This window comes from Apus apus, chromosome Z (assembly GCF_020740795.1).
Source record: "Apus apus isolate bApuApu2 chromosome Z, bApuApu2.pri.cur, whole genome shotgun sequence".
Taxonomy (NCBI): Eukaryota; Metazoa; Chordata; class Aves; order Apodiformes; family Apodidae; genus Apus; species Apus apus.
The window spans coordinates 77,175,066-77,189,033 of NC_067312.1; positions in this window are offsets into that span (position 1 = coordinate 77,175,066).

Genomic DNA, 13,968 nt, shown 5'->3' on the forward strand with positions numbered 1-13,968 from the left:
GGAAGGGATTGGAGGGCACAGCTTATTCTGCACTGCTGCAGCAGTCACTGCAAAGCGCCTGCAGACCCAGTGGTGAAATTACTCTCCAGCTCTCTTGCTTCTGTGAGATGCAAATGATCGAGGCAATGACACCACAAACCCTGCAATGGTTAACAATACAAGGCTTCAACAGAGTAAAGGCACAGCAGTTCTTTCTACAGCCAGCAGGAACTTCATGTTATGTGAAAAAGCCCCTGCTTTTCAGGGAAAGGAATGATGAGAACTCCCACCAGGTTTCTCATTCTGATTAGAGGAAAACCTCTAAAAAATTAAGTTTATGCAAGGAAATGGGTTCCCAGATATATCAGTGCCCCTTTTCTCTCAGGGAAACCTTGGAATTTCTGCAGATGTCAGAAATCAGGCACCTGTCCAGGTCCCTCTGCAGACCCTTCCTACCCTCAGGCAGATCAACACTCCCTCTCAACTCAGTGTCACCTGCAAACTGATTGAAGGTGCATCTGACCTCCTTGTCCAGACCATTGATACAGAAATTAAACAGAACCAGCTCCAAAACTTATAATAAGTCAGTAGGAAAGAAGGCACAACTGGGTAGACAATAAGGCACCTTCCACTTCAGGATCCTGGAGCAGTTTGTTTTACTGGATTTTACTCAGGAAAATTTGCCTTAAGTTTTAAACTTTTGTGTTCCTTAAGAGAGCAAGCACTCTTCTTCAGATTGACAGAGCCTAAGGACTTCTAAGCACTCTTACACTGGGTATGAGGAAGAATTTCTGTACCCAAAGAGGGGCTGGACAGTGGAACAGGCTGCCCAGGGAGGTGGTGGAGGCAGCATCCCTGGCAGTGCTCAAAAGAAATGTAGACACAAGTGCTGAGGGACATGATTCAAGCACTGAATGGGTAGATGAGGTTATGGTAGGGGAGTCAGGTTGTGGTTGGACTTGATGATCCTCAAGGTCCCTTCCAACCAGGATGATTCTGTGATTTGAGCTTTGACCAGAACTTTGCCTTCTCACTGGCTTTTGGGACCAAGCCTTGTTCCCACTGAAGTGCAGACCCTGGGGCAGTCCCAGGCACGGCAGGAGGACACTTGAACCACAGTGAACACATTCCATCCATCCTGGGTTTGCACTGGTCCTGAGCAACGAGGAGATCACAGCTGGGCCCGAGAGCACCCCTGTACTTCCCCTGGGTTATCACAGAGTGTCACCCTTGCTCCGTGTGTCACCCTGATGATTTGCATTTGTAAGGAGCTAGAAAGGGCCACCGACCCTGCCTGCTGGAGCAGATTCCAGCTTGGAGCTGCCCTCCCTTATCGCTGGCTGGCTTGCTCTCCTTCTGCTCTTCTCCTCTCCAGGAGAATGTGCAAACACTGGAAAAAGAGCTCAAAAGCCCTTGTGTTTGTGCACCAACCCCTCCTCCTCCTCACAGCATCCGGACTCTTGCGATCAAAGCCTGTGGAGTGTGTTAGAGATTAGATATCCCCAGGGATGGCAAAGAAAGGGACAAGCACTGAAAACCTTTAGATATCCCTAGGGAGGGCACAAAAAAAAAAGGGGAGGGGGACAAATACTGAAAACTTTGGCATAAAACCAGGACTAAGCAGAGCTGCCTTGTGTCCGCTGGGCTGAGGACCTTGGTGCTTCCAGTGCAGCCACAAACCAACCAGAAGGAAAGAATTCAGCACTGCCCTCCGATTGTTCCGTGGAAATTAGATGCAAATTAGGACAGCCTGTGTGGTGCAGGGATGTGCTGGTACCAGCCAGTGCTGACAGAGTAAGTGGCTGCTCATCACAGCAGCTGTTTTGCCCCTTGTTCACCAAGAGAAAAATGCCCCAGAAATGATCTCGTTTGAACTATTTGCCAAACACGCCTCTTGTGAGGTCTTCATTTCAGAGGTAACTCCAGTTTTATACTAAGGACCAAGGTTGGCTGGCAGAGTGCTTGTACCCACTGAGCTCTGAAGGAAAATGCCAGCATTGGTAAGATTTTTGAACACTGGTCTTAGGAATTGAATCAATACATTCGCACTGGAAACATGGCCCTGGTTTCTGCCCCTTTGCTGTGGCACCAGTGGGCAGAGGCTCTTCATGGTCACTAAACAGAAGTAATAGGGGTGTCAAGGAAATTACTGATCATAGAATCATGGGATTGTTTTGGCTGAAAAAGACCTTTAAGATCACCCAGTCCAAGCACCCCCCCAGCCCTGCCCAGGCCACCCCTGCCCCATGTCCCTCAGCACCATCTCCAGGGCTTGGGAACTCCTCCAGGGATGGGGACTCCCCCCTGCCCTGGGCAGCCTGGGCCAGGCCCTGACAACCCTTGCCAGGAAGGAATTGTTCCCCAGATCCAACCTCAGCCTCCCCTGGCACAACTTGAGGCCGTTCCCTCCTGTCCCATCCCTTGTTCCTGGGGAGCAGAGCCCGACCCCCCTGGCTCCAACCTCCTCTCAGCAGCTGCAGAGCCAGCAGGTCTCCCCTCAGCCTCCTGGTAAAATATCAACAAGGATGAAGCTTGCTGATGATTTTCAAAGGCTTCTTCTATGCTAAATTGAGACCAGATTTGATTTCCTGGCACAACACAGTGACCAAATGTTTTGCTGCCCATGGCTCTGGTGACTGCAGCCACAGCCACGTGGTGCCTCATTTGTCCCCATCACAAGACACAAACAGAGCCACAGCAGATGGCACCAGCCTCTCCTGCCCTGTGTGGTGGGACTGATCATCTGCCCATAGGCTTCTCTCTGAGGAATGACAGAGCATCATCCCGTGGATTGCTCCCTGTGCCAGCTGGGGATGTTCCCATGGATTCCACCCACTGCCTCAGGCCTCCTCAAGGTGCCTGAGCTGCCCCCAGGTCCCCTCCCAGCCCTCAGGAGGTGCTGTCTGGGTCAAGAAAGTGTGGGAATTTGCTCTGCTCCCACATTCTGTTTCCTCAGGAAGAGGGCTCCTCCTCAAGGCAACAAAAATGAAAGGGCCTGGGCTGCTCGTATGGCTGGAGAAACCTGCTGAAGGCCTTAACTAATGGTTTTAAAATGAAGAAATCGTCATTAAGAACATTTCACTAAGGATGGCTGTAATGAGAAGGTGTCTTAAAGCACAACCTGACCAGTGCAGAGTATAAAAAATGTCTGTAATAACGAACAGCAGCAAAAAGCCCAGGAGCAAAATCCCAGGGAGTGTGACCCCAGGGCTTCAGAGCCCTCCAGTCTGCTGCTGGAGCAGGATCACATCCCGTTTTCACCCCAGAATACACACCAAACCAGCAGATTTTGGGGGGCAGTGGGGATATGCAGTGTGGCATGGGGCTGCTTGTGACAGCAGCAAGCACATCTTCCTTCTGAGGAGGATGGTCCCGTCCCCCTGCTCAGACTTAATCGGGAGGGTTGTCCAGGAACTCCAGCTGCAGCTCCTGGGGGGGTGCTGCTGTTCTTAGGGGGGTGCTGCTGTTCCTGGGGGGTTGTTGCAGCTCTCAGGGGGATCCTGCAGCTCTTGGGGGGATGCTGCAGTTCCTGGGGGGGATCCTGCAGTTCCTAGAGGGGTGCTGCAGCCCTCGGGGGGATCCTGCAGCTCTTGGGGGGGATCCTGCAGTTCCTGGGGGGATCCTGCAGTTCTTGAGGGGATCCTGCAGCCCTCGGGGAATCCTGCAGCTCTTGGGGGGATGTTGCATCTCTTGGGGGGATCCTGCAGTTCCTGGGGGGATCCTGCAGCTCTTGGGAGGATGCTGCAGCTCTTGGGGAGATTCTGCATCTCTTGGTGGGATGCTGAAGCCCTCGAGAGGATCCTGCAGTTCCTGGGGGGATGCTGCAGCCCTCGGGGGGATCCTGCAGTTCCTGGGGGGATCCTGCAGCTCTTGGGGGGATGCTGCAGCTCTTGGGGAGATTCTGCAGCTCTTGGTGGGATGCTGAAGCCCTCGAGAGGATCCTGCAGTTCCTGGGGGGATGCTGCAGCCCTCGGGGGGATCCTGCAGCTCTCAGGGGATCCTGCAGTTCCTGGGGGAAAGTTGCAGATCCTGGGGGGATGCTGCAGTTCCCTGGGGGGATGCTGCAGCCCTCGGGGGGATCCTGCAGTTCCTGGGGGGATCCTGCAGCTCTTGGGGGGATCTTGCAGCTCTTGGGGGGATGCTGCAGCTCTTGGGGAGATTCTGCATCTCTTGGTGGGATGCTGAAGCCCTCGAGAGGATCCTGCAGTTCCTGGGGGGATGCTGCAGCCCTCGGGGGGATCCTGCAGCTCTCAGGGGATCCTGCAGTTCCTGGGGGAAAGTTGCAGATCCTGGGGGGATGCTGCAGTTCCTGGGGGGATGCTGCAGCCCTCGGGGTGATCCTGCAGTTCCTGGGGGGATCCTGCAGCCCTCGGGGGGACGCGCACCCCTCGGGAGGTGACGCCGCATCCCGCCGAGGCTGCGGAGCCCCCTCCGGGTCGCGCCCGCGCCCGGCAGCGCGTTGCCATGGCTACAAGTGAGCCGCTTTTTTTGGGGGGGAAAGAGCAAAAACTGCGCCTGGGGGAGCTGCCACGGGTGGGGGAAGCTCCGACCCCCCGAAAAGCCGCGGGGGGGCTCCGGGGGTCCCGCCTTGCTCCGGGGTCCTGGTGCAGAGGGAAAAAAAATAATAATAATGAATTCAGGGCCCATTCATTAACTTTCCCGTCCCTGCACGTGCACTCCCGAGCCTTCCAGACTTAGTTTAAAAGGGAGGGAGGAAGGTTGTGCCGGCCGGGGCAGCCCTCGCCCCTCCCTGGCAGCAAACGCCAGAATTTTGGGCTGGAAATGGGGGAAACCAGCTCCCAGTGTCCCCAGGCAGAGACGGGCCAGATCCTTCCCGGTGCTGAGTGCCCCGCAGGCTGCTGACCCGGCTGCTCTGTTTTTCCCCCGGGATGGCATTTGCCAGCGTTGCCGGTGCCCTGAGAACTGCCCCGTTCCAGGGAACGGGCACGTCCCGTCTGGGGGCGGGAGCTGGACACGTCGAACAGCATCAGCGAGGGCAAAACTGACCCTTCTCCTGCTCCTGGCACGAGGTCGGTGAGATGCTGAGGGTCACCCGGGCTTCAAAAGCATGCTGTGTTTTGCCGTTGGGCCCCCTGGGCTGCCCCTCCTCTCTCTGCCTTGGAGCCTTCCCTGGACACCCCAGACTCGCATCGACCTCTTTTTGTCACACACCCCTGGCCCCCCAGGAGGCAGCAGGAGCAGAGCCCAGGGTCCTGGCAGGAATTCCAGGCTCCCGTTGGGAGACCATGGCCTGGGGGCAGAGAGCAAAGCAGCACCAAGACACCAAAATTACAGCAGAGGGTATTAAAAACTGTCTGAGGGGAAGATTTCAAGACTCAGACCCGTCAGTCAGTAACAAAATAGAGGCAAAACTTTAGGAAATCTTTTCATCTGGTGAAGGAAAATGCAACGTGAGAGGCTGTGATCCCATAGCTGCTTTCCAACCCTTTTTTAAACGTTTCTTTCATTTTTTTTTTTTCCCTAGCCAGGAGTTATTTGCACCCTGGTTCTCCTAGAGCATCCACCTCCATTTAGACTGGAAGCCCAGATCCCTCCTACGTGCACAGACATTTACTTTCATGCTCCCTTTCCAGCCCTTGATATGCAAGGCTGCTCTGTCTTTAAATATTCTCTTTATAAACCCTGAGATTCCCCCCCAAAAACCCCTATCCACATCTTTCTTTTTTTTTTTTCAGCAGAGCCTGAATATTTTTTAAGGCCTGAGATTAATTACTTCACCTCAGCAGGAATAAGCCTCAGCTTTGTCACTGTCTTATTCATATTTGATAGCATGAATTGCCAGCAGGCTTGCATTTGCATATTAGATTAATCAGATGCTGTCTTCCTGGTCTTGCCTGAAAAACTTTATGATGTGTCAAATTAAAGTCTACACAGATTTGTCTCACGCTTGAGGGGTTGTTTTTTTGGTTTTTTGGGGTTTTTTTTTTGCAACGTGTGTTTAATTTTCATTTTACTAGAAATTAATTAACGCCAAGAACGGGGTGGGCAGGTGACAGACACCTTGCTGGTGCCAAGGGGGGGGTGACAAGTGATGCAAAATGCAGGATTTCTCCCCAGACCCGTGGTTTCTGGGGGTGGGAGGCCCACCCTGGCTGCGTGGGTGTCTGCAGGGAGGGCAAATTTCTCCCCAAATGAGCTGGTGCTTCCCTGCCTCTCATCAATCCCTGCTTCCCAGGCTTGTTTTCACCCGGATCTGCTGGATCCATGGCCTGTTTGTCAGTGAGTGCCCCAAGGGAGACACTTCCCTGCCTAGCAACAATCAGAGAAAGAGAAGGAGAAAGGCAAAGGGAAAGGGGAATGGGAAAGGGAAAGGGAAAGGAAAAGGAAAAGGGGAATGGGAAAGGAAAAAGGAAAGGAAAAGGAAAAGGAAAAGGGGAATGTGAAAGGAAAAGGAAAAGGAAAAGGAAAAGGAAAAGGAAAAGGGGAATGGGAAAGGAAAAGGAAGAGGAAAAGGAAAAGGAAAAGGAAAAGGAAAAGGAAAAGGAAAAGGGGAATGGGAAAGGGAAAATGAAAAAGGAAAAAAGAAAAAGAAAGAAAAAGAAAAAGAAAAAGAAAAAGAAAAAAAGAAAAAGAAAAAGAAAAAGAAAAAGAAAAAAAGAAAAAGAAAAAGAAAAAGAAAAAGAAAAAGAAAAAGAAAAAGAAAAAGAAAAAGAAAAAGAAAAAGAAAAAGAAAAAGAAAAAGAAAAAGAAAAAGAAAAAGAAAAAAGAAAAATAAAAATAAAAGCTGTGACCTCAGCAGATGGTACATGATTCAGTCTTTCAAGAGGAAATAAAGAATAAAACAACAGACTCTGCCAACACGACCTAATCTCTCTGCAGCCAGTTCTGCTGCTGTTTATAATCAGTAGTAAATGCATTAAAATGAACAGAAATGGGCTCTGCATTACTGGCATTTCAACAGTGTCCTCTGATGCACCCTGGGACAGCTGCCCCTGTGCATTGTTTTAATTGCAATCAGCCCTGAAGCTGGAACCCTGCAGATAGATACTCCAGCACACACATCCCTGCCAAGGAGCCTTCACCCTCCAGAGCCACTCCTCTGGTTCTGGGCAGGTTTTATTCAGTTTGTTTAGCTCCAAGGCACCCTGCAAGTCTGATCAATTTATCTGGCCTGTTCCACAGGGAGTGAGATGCCCTGTGTTCCAGTTGGGAAGTTCTGATTCTCCCAGGCAGCAAAAATTACCCAGATAGACACAGACCAGCTCAGCCTGCAGCTGCCACATCCCACCAAACCTCTGCTGGTTTTATGTACAGCCATCATCTGCTCTGGTGAGACCACACCTGGAGTGGTGCCTGCAGGTCTGGGGTCCCCAGCCCAGGAAGGACATGGAGCTGTTGGAGAGAGGCCAGAGGAGGCCCCGGAGATGCTGGGAGGGCTGGAGCAGCTCTGCTCTGGAGACAGGCTGGGAGAATTGGGGTGTTCAGCCTGGAGAAGAGAAGGCTCCAGGGAGACCTGAGAGCACCTTCCAGTGCCTGGAGGGGCTCCAGGAAAGCTGGGGAGGGGCTTGGGACAAGGGCAGGGAGGGGTGGGAGCAGGGGGAAGGGTTTCCAGCTGGCAGAGGGAGCTGGAGATGAGATGTGAGGGAGAAATTCTGGGCTGTGAGGGTGGGGAGAGCCTGGCCCAGGTTGCCCAGGGAAGCTGTGGCTGCCCCATCCCTGGCAGTGTTGAAGGGCAGGTTGGATGGGGCTTGGAGCAGCCTGGAATGGTGGGAGGTGTCCCTGCCCATGCAGGGGTGGGACTGGGTGGGCTTTGGGGTCCCTTCCCACCCAGACCAGCCTGGGATTCTGTGACTTCAAGCTATGAATTAATACTTAGGTTTGGGTACTGAACTCGCAGGCCAGCTCACGTTCTGAGTTGTTGTCTCCAGCACCTCTTGCCACGTTTGCACAGCTGGAACACGAAGTGTCACTGTCTGCAGATAACCAGATTATTTTCCTCACCCTTCCTGAGGTGCCAGCTTGTGTACAAAGCCTGGTGGAGGGGCCTCCAGACAAGGCTCTCTGCTCCCTTCACACAGGCAGGGTTTCTGACGTGGCCGCTGTGCTCTGGCTGATGAAAACACGTCTTGCTGCTGCAGCGGGGAAGAGCAAGCCCGGAGCTGCTCAGCAGACAGGATGAGTTGAGCCCCATGAGGAAATGAGTCACGGCCCAAGGGGCACAAGGGAGTTCCCAAGAGAAGAGGCAGCCAAAAATCAGAGCCTGCTGTCCAGCTGGGGCACCCTGAGGAGGAGGAGAGGAGGCCAGCTGGGGCCAAACGAACCAGGGGACAGGGAGGAGATGGTGCAGCCCACGTCCAGAGACACTTTGGGCAACAGGAAGGGCTGTGTAGGTCTGTCTGACAGCTTCAGCCCTTCTTTCTGCTGTATTTGTGAGGGTTTCTCAGGTGCCTGAGACTCGTGGATGTCGTTGGGCTGCCAGTAAAAAATGCTGACTTACATTATTTCACCAAACTAATTAATGGTGCTGAGTTGGTGCTGCTTTGACCCCCCCAGTGGGAGTGGTTGAAATCAGGGGTACATCACAGACCCCTCCTGAAGGACTGAATGGCTGAGACAGGAGGTTGTGTACAGCACACACCAACCTGGTGTGTGTCACCCTGAAAGCACTGCACTGCTGGCAGGAGGACAGTTTTAAGCACTCAACAGTCCCAAAACAGGGGGGAAAACACTGTGGTGAAGTTTACTTGGCAAAGTCTAAAAGGGTCTTCAGGGACAGCTGCAACTGTGCAAGCCAAGGGTGTCAAACCTTGTCTGAGGTCCCTGAGGTGGGGATTTCTTGGTACGTGGTGGAGCTGAGGGTGGTTTTCAGGGCCCAGGGACACAGGGTGGGGAGGTGGAGGGGACAGGAGGCAGCACAGCCCCACTGATGGGCAGGACACCCCTCCCCAGCAGCACCAGACATGCCCCAAAGATGCTGCTGCTCCACACTCACAACCTCAAGAGCCAGCCCAGGACGCCTCTTGCAAACCTCTCCATAAAAGATTCCTGGGCAGGTGAGCAAGAAAAACAAGGAGTACAAGCACAGTCACATCAACAGGACTGTGCAGAGAACGCAGCTCCCCAGCAGGCTCAGGGCCCAGAAAGGCAGGTTTTGGGTTGAAGAACCCAACCCTGGGCAGTCTCTGGGCTGCTGTGGGTGGGTCGAGCCTTGTGCAGCTCCCAGGGACCCGGTCTGCAGCAAACCAACAAACCTCTCCCCCAAAAAACCCGTTGTCTGCCCCCAAAGAGCGAGGCTGGGCTGAGCAGAGGGCAACCTCAAACCACCACCACGACTGCTTCCCAGCCCCTCTGTGCTCTGGGAGCCCCTTTTGCTTTTCCTGCTGGGCTTATTTACCCCCCTCCTGGTTCCCTGGGGACCTGGGGATTCTGTCCCCAGCCTGGAGCTGCAAACCAGGGCTTTGGCAGCAGAGGATGTGGAGGAAATGTCTGCCTGGCATCCCTCAACCCACAGGCATGCTGACACTTAACTCTCTCCTCCCCACAAGTACCAGGGCCCCAGCAACCCGCTGGCAGCAGCTTTGGGTGAAATCATCTATTAAAAAGGCTGCAGTGCCTCTGGCAGCAGCCTGCAACGCTGGCAGAGCCTTCTGGAGCTTTGACTGAAAGGGTTATGGGCTTTGCTGTCCTGATTCCTGCACTTTCTCCCAATTTTTCCATTTTCTGGGAAAAGGGGGCTCTCCCAGGTGCAGGTATCTGGGCCTGGCTCATGGACCATCCTTTCATGTTGCAGTACTGTGCAGAAATGAGGATTTTTGGGCTCGGTCTGAAACTCCCTTGGGGCAGCGGGAGGCCGGGAGCTGCCGTGAGGTTTGAAGCAGGTCCCTGCCAAGGGACCAAGTGACCACGTCTCCTCTGGTTATGCCAAGTTCTGAGCAGTGGGGGAGGATTTTCACTTCCCCAGTCGCTGGTGGGGGAGCTGAGCGTTCCTGCCTCTGCCCTGGCTGCAAAAAAAACGGGAGTTTTCAGGGTCTCAGGGGCGGGGAGGGTGTATTTTCTCACTCCGGGCCATCACTTCTGCCACGTTTAGTAACCACAGCCCAGTTCTTCAGCTTGTTGCCCCACCGTGCTGCCGTCCCAGGGCCTGGGGAGAGCAGGGCAGGAGGGGTTTCTGCAGGGCTGGGCGGATTCGTGGGCGCGGCGGGTGGCTCGGAGCAGGGGCACGGGCAGGGGGTGATCCTCCCTCCCCCGCTGCCCGCCGTCCTGCCCCTTCTCCCGGGAGTGCAGGGGGTCAGCTTGGGCACCCCAGGTTTTGGGCAGGGGGCAGAGCTGTGTCCCCACCCGCGGGGCGGCCGGGGGGGCTGGGATGAGCAGGGCTGGGATGGGCAGGGCTGGGATGGGCAGGGCTGGGATGGGCAGGGCTGGGATGAGCAGGGCTGGGATGAAAAGGGCTGGGATGGGCAGGGTTGGGATGAAAAGGGCTGGGATGGGCAGGGCTGGGACGGGCAGGGCTGGGATGAAAAGGGCTGGGATGGGCAGGGTTGGGATGAGCAGGGCTGGGACGGGCAGGGCTGGGATGGGCAGGGCTGGGACGGGCAGGGCTGGGATGAAAAGGGCTGGGATGGGCAGGGCTGGGACGGGCAGGGCTGGGATGGGCAGGGTTGGGATGGGCAGGGCTGGGATGGGCAGGGCTGGGATGGGCAGGGCTGGGATGGGCAGGGTTGGGATGGGCAGGGCTGGGATGGGCAGGGCTGGGATGGGCAGGGCTGGGACGGGCAGGGTTGGGATGAAAAGGGCTGGGATGAAAAGGACTGGGACGGGCAGGGCTGGGATGAAAAGGGCTGGGATGGGCAGGGCTGGGACGGGCAGGGCTGGGATGAAAAGGGCTGGGATGGGCAGGGTTGGGATGAGCAGGGCTGGGACGGGCAGGGCTGGGATGGGCAGGGCTGGGACGGGCAGGGCTGGGATGAAAAGGGCTGGGATGGGCAGGGCTGGGACGGGCAGGGCTGGGATGGGCAGGGTTGGGATGAGCAGGGCTGGGACGGGCAGGGCTGGGACGGGCAGGGCTGGGATGGGCAGGGCTGGGATGGGCAGGGCTGGGATGAAAAGGGCTGGGATGGGCAGGGCTGGGACGGGCAGGGCTGGGATGGGCAGGGTTGGGATGGGCAGGGCTGGGATGGGCAGGGCTGGGATGGGCAGGGCTGGGACGGGCAGGGTTGGGATGAAAAGGGCTGGGATGAAAAGGACTGGGACGGGCAGGGCTGGGATGAAAAGGGCTGGGATGGGCAGGGCTGGGATGGGCAGGGCTGGGATGAGCAGGGCTGGGATGAAAAGGGCTGGGATGGGCAGGGCTGGGATGAGCAGGACCCGTGGCGGGTCCTCCACAGCACACACACAGCCCCTGCCAGGCCCTGCTGCCCCACTGGGGCAGTTCAGATACCCTGGGTTTGGCCACGTCTGAGGACGATGCACAGGAATGCCAGCCCCTGCCTACCCTCTGCCCCCCAGCCCCTCTTTGCTGTGTTTGCAGGGGGCTGCACACCTCAAATCACAGAATCATCCTGGTTGGAAGGGACCTTGAGGATCATCAGTCCAACCACAACCTGACTCCCCTACCATAACCTCATCTACCCATTCAGTGCTTGAATCACGTCCCTCAGCACTGTGTCTACATTTCTTTTGAGCACTGCCAGGGATGCTGCCTCCACCACCTCCCCGGGCAGCCTGTTCCACTGTCCAGCCCCTCTTTGGGTACAGAAATTCTTCTTCATATCCAATCTGGACCTCCCCTGGCACAGCTTGACCCCATCTCCTCTTGTCCTGTCGCTGCTCACCAGGGAGAAGAGCCCAACTCCCACCTCACCACAGCCTCCTCTCAGGCAGCTGCAGAGAGCAATGAGGTCTCCTCTCAGCCTCCTCCTCCCCAGGCTGAACAGCCCCAGTTCCTCAGCCTCTCCTCATCAGACCTGTTCTCCAGACCCCTCATCAGCCTGGCTGCCCTTCTCTGCCCCCTCTCCAGCTCCTCCATGTCCTTCCATCCTGTGGTGCCCAAACCTGCCCCAGGGCTGGAGGTGCAGCCTCCCCGAGGAGCAGAGGGGCAGGATCACCTCCCTGCTCCTGCTGCCCACCCTGCTCCTGCTGCAGCTCCAGCCTCTCCTCCCCAGGCCTGTAGCTCTGCCAGGGTTGTTGTGGCCCAAGTGCAGGACCCAGCACTTGGCTTTCTTCAGACTCCTGCCCTTGTCCTTGGCCCATGGGTCCAGCCTGTCCAGATCCCTCTGCAGAGCCTCCCTGCCCTCCTGCAGATCGACCCTCCCACCCAGGGCCATCTGCAAGCTGACTGAGGGTGCTCTCTGTCCCCTCACCCACGTCATCCACAGGGATGTTGAGCAGGAGCAGCCCCAGCACTGAGCCCTGGGGACACCACTGGTGACTGGTCCCAGCTGGACTGAGCTCCCCTGAACACAACTCCTTGGACCCAGCCATGCAGCCCGTTTCTATCCAGCAAAGCGTGTGCACATCCAGGCCATGAGCAGCAGCTTCTCCAGGAGAAGGAGAACCTTCTCAAAGGCCTTGCTAAAGTCAAGGTAGACAACATCCACAGCCCTTCCCTTGTCCAATGAGCAGGTCACCCTGTCACAGGAGATGAAGTTAGTCAAACAGGACCTGCCTTTCATGGACCTGCCTGATCCCCTGGTTGATCTGCATGCACCACATCATGGTGCTCAGGATGACCTGCTCCATCAGCTTCCCTGGTACTGAAGTCAGACCAACAGGCCTGTAGTTTCCCAGATCATCCTTCCATCCCTTCATGTGTATTAGGGCTACAGTGGCTGATTTCCAGCCTGCTGGTACCTCCCCCAGTCAGCCAGGACTGCTGGTCAATGATGGGAAGTGGCTGGGTGAGCATCCCCACCAGCTCTTCAGCACTCTCAGGTGCCTCCCATCCAGCCCCATGAATTTGTGGACATCTGTGTGGTGCAGCAGGTCCTGGATTGTGGGGGGATTGCTCTGCTCCTGGTCCCTGTCCCCTAGCTTAGGGAGTTTGATTCCCTCAGCACAACTGGTCCTGCTACTGAACACCGAGGCGAAAAAGTCATTTAGCAACTCAGCCTTTGACTTCCCTCCTGTTGTTTTGACTGCAAGATGTTCTCTTGAAAGGCACAAATTATGGTATTAATTTAAGAGGAGACATGTGAGTCTCAGTCTGTAGAGAGCACAGTCACCAGTGATGAAGAAGAGCTTGAACCCTGCGACTGGGGAAACATCTGAGCAGGAAGTAACGGCAAAGCAGGAGATGTCTATAATGGCTTCAGGGATGTCATGCTGCAAGCAGAGCTATTTCTGAAGATGTGGTTATTAATATTTATGCAGATTTTAACATGCTATTCTCACTTACAGAGGAGGCACTAGTCAACCTAGCACAGGATGAACCAGACACTAATGAGGCTGCTAAATGCACAACCTCCACTGCCCTGACCAAGACGATCTGCAATTACTCAGCAATGATCTCCTGTGGAGCAGCATTGTCTGCTCTTATCCCTCTTTCCAGGCATATCATGCAACTATGATTGGAAAAGCATCTGATTACGTTTCTTCCTAACTCTAGGCTGTCATTAATAAATCATTTGTGCTTGTGTATCTTTGAAATGTGTCTCTGGTTGTGTGAATGTGTGTGTCTGCCCGCAGATAGATCTTGCAGACACAATTATGTCTTTAAGCATGAGTGCGTGCTGAGATGAAAACCACAGCCAGGTTTCTCACAGCCAGCACACCAGAGAGGACAAGATATACACTGACTTTTATTCATTATTGATATAGCCCCATTTATAAGCTCAATAGTCACACCAGAAATTTGGCGCGACTGAAAGGGCGGCGCAAAAACAGAACTCGAGGTCAATGACTTTATCTGCTACACGTGGCCTGTGTGACCCTGCACATCCCTCGGTCCCCCTGAGCCTCAGCTCACCAGTAGGAAAGGCAACAGCCCCCCCGAAATATGAACCAAAGCCCGGGGTCCCCAAACCCAGGCTG